The sequence below is a fragment of the Ciconia boyciana genome, chromosome 2 (assembly GCF_034638445.1).
Source record: "Ciconia boyciana chromosome 2, ASM3463844v1, whole genome shotgun sequence".
NCBI classification, from domain to species: Eukaryota; Metazoa; Chordata; class Aves; order Ciconiiformes; family Ciconiidae; genus Ciconia; species Ciconia boyciana.
The window spans coordinates 27819559-27830055 of NC_132935.1; positions in this window are offsets into that span (position 1 = coordinate 27819559).

Here is a 10497-nt window from a genome sequence, read left to right on the forward strand (position 1 = left end):
ACTTATTAGAAGGATCTTATTTCAGTTTGGGTTTGCAGCAGACTCGTAGATACAACCAAATGTCCCTAAGACTCTGATACAGAGCAAACAGAAGAGGTACCTTGTTAAGCAAACAGAGGAGGTATTTTTTGTTCACTTTGCGAGTTGGTGTAAGGTAAAGAGGAGGCACAGTGGCATAAATAAATGTATCGTGAAGACACATGAAATGAGTTTTCATTTTTTTGTCAGAACTCCAGCACTGAACTAAGCCCTTTTTTAAGGTTCTTACCTGCTTTCTAGTAATTTCATTCATTTCTCTTATCATCAGTACAATCTGTACTCTTGAGAGCATTTTGGTGTTTAGAGTTTCTGTAAGAGCTGTTCTCGAGAAAGCCCAGCGTTTGTGAGCGGCTGCGCTGAAATCGGCAGCCCTTCTGTGTCTCAGTGGGGGCCGTGGCCTTGACTCTGGAAGGGGCCATTGCCAAGTGGAAGCTGATTTTTGACCCTTCCAGTTATACTGCCATTAAATGGCATTTAGAGTGGAAAGGGAATTTGAGCGAAGAGTTGTCAGTTTTCAAACCCCAGGCCTTAGAGAGTGGAAAATACTGTCAGCCTACGCCGCGCGTTGGGAAATGCTAACTATGAAGATTGAGAGGTTCTGCCCTCGGATTGACTTTCTTTTGTGTTACACTGCAGCGCCTGACTTTGTAAGCTGTGGGGCAGGTAAGGTGTAGGCTTTTTACCCTTTTTACTCATTTTTTTCCCCAATCCATAGATCAAAAGTGCTGATCCTGTGTTAATGGAGCAAACTGAGGGCGCAGCATCAGGACTTGTAACTCTGCTTTTCTCTTCTCTGGCTCAGCGTGAGACGCATCGGCCAAAACCAGGGTGCTTTGCTTCTTATTTTGGCATCTTTAGACCAGTGGTGGAAAATTTTAAAATGTCTTCCAGAAGGGCAGGAATCTGATGAGATTTGAGGACCTGTTTGCTGTTTCATCTCCCCTTCTCCGAGACGTACCCAACAGGGCTGGGCAGCACTTATGAGCTGATCAAAGAGGAGCTGAACAGTAAACTCAGGCTTTGAGTTTTGTACACCTTGCTGCAGCTGCTCTCCTGTTCCTGTAGCTCCCTTAGGTTTCTCCATTGGTTATTCCAGCTCTCAGACTGTTGATTCATGTGATGTATGAGCCATGTTTGGAGCTGAATTTTCTCATAGGTATTGGGCACAGCAGTAGGAATAAACAGTAACCGCTGAATCACTGGATTTTCCTTTACATGGCTATAGTCTTAGCATGCGAGGTCAGTACCACTACTGAGCTCGAGAAGAGACAGAGCGTGCTTCCCCCATTGCAGGGGAAGCCGGAGCACTCATCCCTGCCGTGCGGTGGCCATCCCAGGCAGAGAGAGGCCATTTCTGAACGGGTCACCACTGGCAGTGGGCTTTGCTGTTCCCCTCGTGCAGCCAGAGCGACGCTGTGTGACGGGAGACAGAGCCAGCTGAGCATTGGTCCCGTTCACCTCCTGTTCTCAGAAGGGTTTTCCTCTCACCCCATTCCTCCGTCTTCTCTTCACCAGCCTTCTTCACAGGACCCTATCGTCTGACCTAGCTCTCCTCCAGTCACAGGCACACAGCAGGCGAGACAGCACATCTGCCCTGATTGCTTCATCCCACATTGCACTGAAGTGAATCGGGTAAGGACTTTCTATTTCTGCATACCCCTTCCCGTGCTGTCCCTGTTTTACGCCTCCCCCAGCCCCCTGCACCACCAGGCTGGGTTTGGGCGGGAGAGAAGGACCGGCTGAGGCAAGGGTGGCTGGAAGGGAGGCCGGGGTGCTACAGCTCACTAGGTGGGCCTGAGCCAGGCTGGCCTGCGTTGGGCTGAGTGAGAGGAGACCTGTGGTTTTTTTCCTGGCTGTTTCTGCCCCTGCTTTGGCCTGCAGGTCTGAGCACTGTGCTGCCATTTTTCCATCCGTAAAATGGAGTTGACAGTGCTTCCACCTCTGCAAAAGCAAGCGGAGGCCACCAAAGGAAGGCGCAATGCACAAGGTAAGTATTTATTCTAACAAGACACCTATCTTGGGGGCACTCGAAAAAAAGAGGCTAGCTAGAGCAGAGGAATGTAAACATGCTGGCTTTGAAGGCTAAGGCCATCTTGTTCAGTCTAGATCAAACACCAGCTTCCAGGCACGGGCACGAGCCCAAGCGTACACAAAGTGCATGCACAGTTCAGTGAGCACACTGGCGTCCCTGGGCTGCACTGGGCAGACACTAATGACAAAGGAGGAATTAAACACCAGAGTGCAGTGACAGAGTTATGTTTCCTTAGAAATCATTAAACCCAAAGGCAAGTTGTTTTATAAAGGAAACACCCTGTGTAAAGTGCAAGAGATGAGAAATGACAGGGAATTGGCTCCCAACCATACTACACGCTCAGAAAAATCAGCAGATGTAGACTTGTGCAATTTTCTAGCATACAATTTGTTTTTATATTATGTACAACTTGAGGTAAAATGCACTGAGACCCCATCCCACAGATCTTGAGTGAGACAGGCGGCAACATGGCTGCGTAAAGGCGGTCACTACTTCTACCTCCCTCCCACAGAGTCGGCTCCTCTCGGGGCAGTCAGTGTGTGCATGAGAAAGAAGTGCACTGAGACCTGGTTTCACCACTGCCCGCAGAAGCTCAGAGCCCAGCAGTGTCTCCAGGGCCACAGCCAGTCCAGAAATCGGGGCTGTGAAGAGCACATGCATTCAAGCTGTACCATGAAGATGCTTTTTTTCTCTCTTTTTACTCTGGTAAGAACCACACATGCTCCAAAGGAGCTGGGGTCTCTCCTCTCTCCTCCACTCCCCAAGTAGGCAACAGGACGAGGAGTCACGCAGGCTGCTGTGTCCCACTCTGTGATGCTGTCGTGGCAGCAGATAAATCCGGCTTTTGTAGGACAGTTGGAAGAAAAATCTGCTTGCATCTTTTCATCTTTGTATCTTACAAAGACCAAATAGATGCTTGGAGTCTTTTTTTGTTTTTATTTCTGGATGGGAGAAAACCACAAGAAAGACTGACATTAAAGTTTCTCTGGATGTCCCTTCTGCGTGCACGTATGTCCAGACTTGCATACTGAGACAACGCTGGTTACCCTTGAGCGCAAAATGTCTGCCACCCATCTGAGCTCATGCAGTTTGTATAGCTGTGCTCTCAATACCCAATTCCAGAAGCAGCCCTTTATATCCCTCTTTACATTAGGTGTTTTAAGGTTCTCTAAAACTTTTTCACTTTTTATGTTTGGGGGTTTTTTTTGAACTAATTTAAAAAACATTTCTTGAAGCCTGACGTCAGTTGTGGTTGATTGGCTTTGTTTATTCATGCCAGTTAACAGGCTAAACGGAGGTCTACTGTACTTTTGCGAGCAATCTTAATCCCTTCAAATGAATAACAAGAAGAAAAAGATGGGTTGACAGAGGCAGTTAGCAGAGATCATACTTACACATGTTTGTTTTCAGTAATTAGTCACAGTGTTAATAGAAACATCCACTTTAAGCAAAGACTGCTGATTTGCACAAACAGAGGGCCATATGCTCTGGTGGGTGTGGAAGGGGGTTGATAAAACTAAAAACTTTTCAGGAATTTTTATATGTGAAAACTTGCTATTATATTCATTCATTTATTTATCCAGTTTAATTATTTTCATGCCAGTTAGGTTTTGCAATATTTTCCACTTGAAAATGTCAGAAGAAAAACACAGGGCTCCATGTTCACCTTCTCTCACTCGCTTTTTCTCACACACACACACAGAGTACAAGAGCGTTTTTAAGTGGCTGTCTATTGCTAAGGGCTTACATATGGATAGCATATGAAAATGAACTAGGCTGTAGGTGTTTTAACAATGTAATTTAGAGTATGTTGCCTTTTTTACTTTTCCAATAGTACCAGACGGGGTTTGCTGCCGGACTATGAAAGCAACTGCTGCCTTTTACAAAGATTTATTATTTTTTAGTGATATGATAGACTAATACTAGTTCCAAAGAGGGAGATATGCTGAGTTGTTAACATACCCCTTTGATTCCAGCCTATTCTGTTCCTGTCAAGTGTAATGGGGAAACTTCCTGTACGTTATGAAATGCTATTCAATTGCACCTCTCTCTGTTTTTTTTTCTTCTTCTTTTTTTAAATAATAAAGCTAATAATTGTTTTAACTTCAAACAGAAGCCTTTTTTCTTGCCCAAAATCATAACTTCGCTTTCATAAGGAGCTCCTGATCAGTATAGGTTTTCAAGAGAAAAGGAAGCTGTTTGAGTTTGTGTGTTTGCTTTTGTTCATTATTGTGTTTTTAGGCATGTTTATAATTTACTCAGCATGGTGCTTTTGACTTTGCTCATGTGAAACATTAGATATCTGCAAATCATCCTCTCGCAATGGGCCCAGCTGCACTAAGCAGTAACTGAGACACCCGAATCACAAGCCCCAGCCCTGGGATGCATTCCTGATTACCTGTGGGGAGGTGCCGATAGGGACAAGCATCTTCCTCCTCTGCGGTTTCTCTGCAGCTGGTTTTCGGCCACCCATCCCCAGCAGGGCCTGGACGCTTGCTAAGTAATTTGTTCATTTCCAAATCATAATGGTCAAGTTACAAAGCAATTTACCACTGAATCTACTGCCTGATGCAAAATATTATTCTCAGTTTTATTTACATGAATACTTTAGAGAAGAGAAACAAATGCCTATCCATTTATGGATTTTTTAGTGCAACAGAAATGAATTCACCATTTGTGAAGCCTAAAAAACCAGCCCCAAACCGTGCAGGCACATGCATAGACACAAAGACTATGACAGAAATAGTTCTGGCCTGTTGCACACCTAAGGCATCTTAGACTGCTTTTCTGTGGCCTCTTTGGTCAGCCACATCTTCGGTCCTGTTGGTATGGTTTGTCCCACAAGTTGCATACTGTCTCTCTGTCAAGGAATGGACCATGTAGACTGATCTCCACATAGAGGTCAAGTCCATAGTAAACGGGCTAAGAAAGGCGACCGCTGGCCAATGCTTACATATTTCAGCATGAGGGAAGGGAAAACTGATGGGAAGACATGGTTGTAGCGTCTAAAAAGCTGCTGAGGGACAAAGAGAACAATCTGTTCTCCATGTCCATGGGTGAGGGGGAAAGAAACGATGGGCTGAAAATATAGCAATGCTTTAGGTTAGATGTTAGGATAAGCTCTTTCCTGGGAAGGATGTTGGAGCCCCAGAAAAGACTAGCTGGGAGGGTGTGAAAGCCCTGTGGGACAAGAGGGATGTTAGAGTCAGGCTATACAAACGTCTGCTCGACTGGCGAGATATAACTGATCCTGTCTTGGGACTGGGATGGACTAGATGAGTCTCGAGGTCCCGAAGACAGCTGCTTTCCTGGTTCCTGCAATAAATCACGGTGTCACCCTGCATTGCCCTTCTCATGTGCTCCATACAATGCTGTTTTCAAAAGTTTCTGCTGGACAAAGACTTTAATGTGTAGACATGGCAGATTAGAGGCCTTTTGTTGGCTCCATCTTCAGCTGTTTCCGTGACGGTGTTGCCACAGCTGGCTACTGTTGGCCCGGGATCGTGTGGCATTGGTACGTCCTTTCACTCTGAAGCGTCATGGCTAAGGGCTTTGGCCGTACATCAGTGATGAGTACAGGTGGATACATGGATGAGCTGCATTGGCTACAACAGAGCTGTTGGTTTGCAGGAAGCTGGCGTGGTTCAAGTATGTCTTTGTCTTTACTAATCTGGATGGCTTTTCTTACTGGTGTCTTGGTGCTTTGAGCCCTGGGTTGTGCCTGTGGTACCGAGGAGGGGATGTGCTGTGAGCAGAGGTGAGAGCCGTAGACAGGGTGGCAGACTTTGGTCGGAAACACTGGAATCAAAGCCGGGCTGCTTTTGGCTCCCTTTTCATCCCAGGGTAGCGGCCTCCCAGCAGTTTGGCTTGGAGTCACTGTGGTAATTCATGGTTAAAATCATCATTCTTGGCACATGCACCGAAGATTAAAAGAAAACAGGAAAAAATCCTCTTCGAATGACAGATTTACATACCAGGAGGAGAAAAACCCACATAAAAATCTGATTTGAAGAACACAATTATAATATTTTACCCTCATTTCACTAACCATTTTATTGACTGAAAAAGGAGCTACCTCAAGACTACAGATCTAAAGTGCTAACAAATTAAAACCATCCCCGAAGGAGAAAGACCGCTAATCTGAAGCACGCCTCCCAAAAGAATTTCCGAAGATCTATAAATGCCATATGCTGAATAGACAGTATTTCTTCTAAGGTACAAGCAATTTTTTTTTCCTGAGTGACTGACCAAACACAGTCAAAAAGGGAAGGAAAAAAGACAAAGGACACCACATAAGAAAAACAGGAACGCTATACCAGCACGAAATACCAGCCAACATGCATATGGGAACACTTATTTGATCATCTAAATATGCTTATTTTATACAGTGGATGTCCAAAAGTGATTGCATTTGCACTGATTCACTTAGTGTAAGAAGTAAAGTTGGCCCAATATCCATATTCCATAAACAGAGGTAATAAATTAAAGAAGCTGAGGCACTTCCTGCTGCCAAAGCACATTTAAAATGAGAGCCAGAAACAGAGCGCAGCTAAGAAGTTTTGGAGAAAAACAGAGAGAAAGAAAAAACTGTTATTTTGTAAATATAATTACTCTTTGAAAAGCAGGAAAAGGATGGTAAGTGAAGACTCTGCGGGCTCTGGAGGCCTCAGCAGTGTTTCCTCTGACAGGTCCAGGGACTGACAGTGCCTTTCTCCTGATGGAGACACCTGTCCCTCACTCCTGCTCACCTGTACCTGCGGGTCTCCCAGGCTCGGGAGATGTCATGGCATGCCTGCAGGGTCGTGTCCCATGCTGGGTGCACTTCCACATCCTTAATATCTTAAAATTACACTTCACGCTGTAATAAAACACATGCACTTACGTTATGAAATACATAAATATAAACTGACAATACATATGTGCTTTAATATAAGCCAGAGAATATATAGTACGTTCTTAGTGGCCGTTCAACACCTGGAGTTAAACACCTTCATTACAGCTCTGGGAGCGGACAGCCAGTCCCAGGGAACAGCGAGGGAGAAAATCACCGACCCTTTCAGCAGAATCCTCCTTTACATGAACTAGGCTTTTGATAATTTCATATTATGACAGATCTCCAGGAAAGCCCTCCTGAAAAGCCTCAGGGCCACCCAGAAACAGAGACTTGAAAACGTCAGGTATACCTTGGCATTTGCATAAATGCAGCTGCTTGCTGCTCTCCCCCCTCTGTGAACAGCTAAATCAAAGTTATTATGTGCTGAAACCCCATATAGGTCACTCAGAGTATTTTTCAGCCATGCATTATACCCTGTACTGCCTAATGTAAGGTGAGTTGTCAGATGGGCTATCTCTGTTTACACTGATCTGTCTTCATTTTGGCCATGTGTGCTGTGGAAGGCAACAGGGTTTCTTCCTAGCAGCTGACTTTCAGTTTTCATGCATTTGGGACAAAATGTCACTGGCCCATTATTTTTGGAAGAAACTGCTGATTTGACAGGAACAGCATAAAAGTATTCAGAGGAATGGGTCTTTGCTTTTCTAAAGCACTGCCTGGGAGTGCAATTCACTCGTGCACGGCTGACAGAGCCATCCCTATACCATTTGACCTCCTCTACGTTATTTTGATAATGCTTTGCTACTCAGCGGTGGCTGAGGGCGGTGAGCAAGCTCCGGCACTGCAAACCGGAGCGGAGATGGTGTTGCGCGGATGTGTTTTAGATGAGCTTGTGAGTAGGTGGGACGAGGCGCTGCCGTCCGCTGTGCCGTGCCGAAGTGAGCGAGGAGCTGCTGAACATGGCAGGAGCGGAGGAGTAGGCTCCGGAGGGTTTGCAGATGGAGCCAGGCGAAGGGACAGCTGTTAGCAGGCATGGGCACCGCTCGCGCCTTGAAACTGGGGTACAGACCTCTCCGGGGAAGCAAATCATTCTTGGAAGACATCCACTTGGAAACTCTTCCTCAGTAGAAGGCAGAGGTTTCCACTCATCAGACTGCTCAGGCAGGCTTTCATTCCTTTTATTTCCCATAGTTTTTCCCTCCTTGTACCAAGCACTAGCCCCCAGCCTCCAGTGCCTGCTGCAAGCCATGTGGGCTGGAGAGCTGTACTGCAGTAGAGACTATCTGGGAACCATGTCTGTGTGCATTGTAAGTATTTGTCACTCCTCAGGCCATAAACTTCCCAAGGAGTCTTATTTTTCCTGTTAATATGGAAACCAAAAATGACAGGAACTCCTCGCTAAAATGATGATGGTAGCTTATTTCCTATGTAACATGGATTGACATGTACATATGCTGCTGACATGTTAGAAAAGCAGCTATCTGCTCTCAGACTTGCTAGAGCCCACTCATAGGACACAGATCCAGACTGAGTGGAAAAAAAGGGTTGTTACTGTGAAAAATCAAAGTGTTCCAGGGTACATTTCCTAAAGACAAGTAAATTCCTTCATTCCAAGGTTAAGAAAAAATCCCTCTGTAAATGACAGAGTGATTAAGAGGAGATATCTAACTGGAGTCCACTGAAGGAAGCTCTAGCATTAAAATGTATGCTTAAAAAGAAAGGACTTTGTGAGTGATGGACACAATGCATACTGAAAATCAATAGGGTTCTCATATGTCTCTTATACATGCCTCTACGGATAAGTTATCCCATTCTTCTCCTCAATTCACACTGGGATAACAGCAAATACTGAAACAAGCACATACCAACATCTCCTTGTTAATTTCCTTTTTCATCTTCATGCATTTGTCATCTATAAGCTTTTTTGTCCCATTTGAAATCCAGGTACAAATATTTAAAAATCTCATGTTTACTGCAAACCAATTGGCCAAAACAAATTTCTGGCCATCCTCATAAAAAAGTTTCATTTTAATAATTTCAGAATGTTTTGTTCTGTCTTAAATATTTACATTTTTAAACTCCTTTAAGAGTATAAAATAACTGCCCTTTTGAAATCAGGGGGTCATCTCAAAATCACAACCCAGTTTGTTTTGAAAAGATGGAATGTGAGCAGTTGCTTACTGTTGCTGTTGTTTAAAGCTATTGCGCAAATGAGACTCAACAAACCTGACTTTTTCCTACAGGTAGATTCAAGGTTTGGTGACCTGCCATTCACTAACAAAAACCCACATGTTTTATTGGACAATTCCCTTTAGCTGTCTTAGGTAGTGCCGTTAATTTATATTTTGTAACAAATAATGTTCTTTACTGCCATATGGATGCAAGGTCATGCCTGCAAATATCACCAGAGAAGAAGACAGACAGCTCCAAATCTCCCACTGCTGCTCTGGGGCAAGGGAAGAAGCACAGCCACAGAATCTGGTCAGACAGCTGACTTCTTTTCCATAGATTTAACAGTGAGACCTAAGGGAAAAGGTACTTTCTTGCTTTCTGGGAAAATAAGCCATGCTTTTGAGCAATGCCTAAGCTATGAAAGAAGTTGTTCATATTGCTCACATTTGCTGGTGACCCCAGACAAATTGGAGGTGAAGGAGAAAGGGGAGAGGTATCAGGCAGGCACTGGGCCAGGGGATGGAGGATACGGTGAGCCCATGGAAATGGGGTGCTCTCGAAGGAGGGTCTCATATCAGTCATGTGTCTAAATAGTCCACCAAATCACAAGGGTTTCATACTTGCTTGATAGCTTTTTTTACCAGCATCATTAGGGTTTGCCTTAGGCTCATGCAAGGGCTGTTTAAGAAAAATCACCTTCAATCACTGTTTGATAACCACCCCCCCATGGCTAATGTTTATTGCAGAATTTCCTGACAGTATTTTGAGGAACACAAAGTTACACAGACCTTCTGTGACAGGAGCAGGACAATGATTTCAGCTGCATGGGGTGTGATATTTTGTTTATTCTGGCAAATAAAGCTATACATCTGAATGCACCAAGAAAAAGAAAGGGACATAAAGCTCCTTAAAACTGTGATTAAACCACACAGGTGAAGAAAACAACAAAAGCAGGGAAAAAAGGGGTAGCTGTATTTGTGTACTACAGCTAACTAGTATTATATAGATAGAATTTGATGTAATTCAGTTATATATTGTCTGGTCAAGTTTCTAACAAACTCCTCTCCCTGGGGAAGTTTTGCCACTGGAAGTGTTTTGTGCTATTAGACTGAATTCTGCAATAGATTCCTTCTAATGGTACCAAAAAGACCTCGGTGCAAAAGAGTGTCTTTCTTTACTGAGGAATCAATGTAACGTGGTAGAGAGCTTTGGGGGCAGACTTTATTTTCAGTGAAATGAGAAAAAAATGAAATTATTACTTTTGTTCATGGTTTTTTCTGCTAACGAAGCTTGAGGAAACAGTGTGAAGACTTTTGATTATTTTTTCTATTAAAAGATCAAATCCTGCTTTCCATTGTAATACACTCAAGTGCTGAGAGTGCATCTCTGTTATCTTCAACAAACTAAAGCCATCACCATC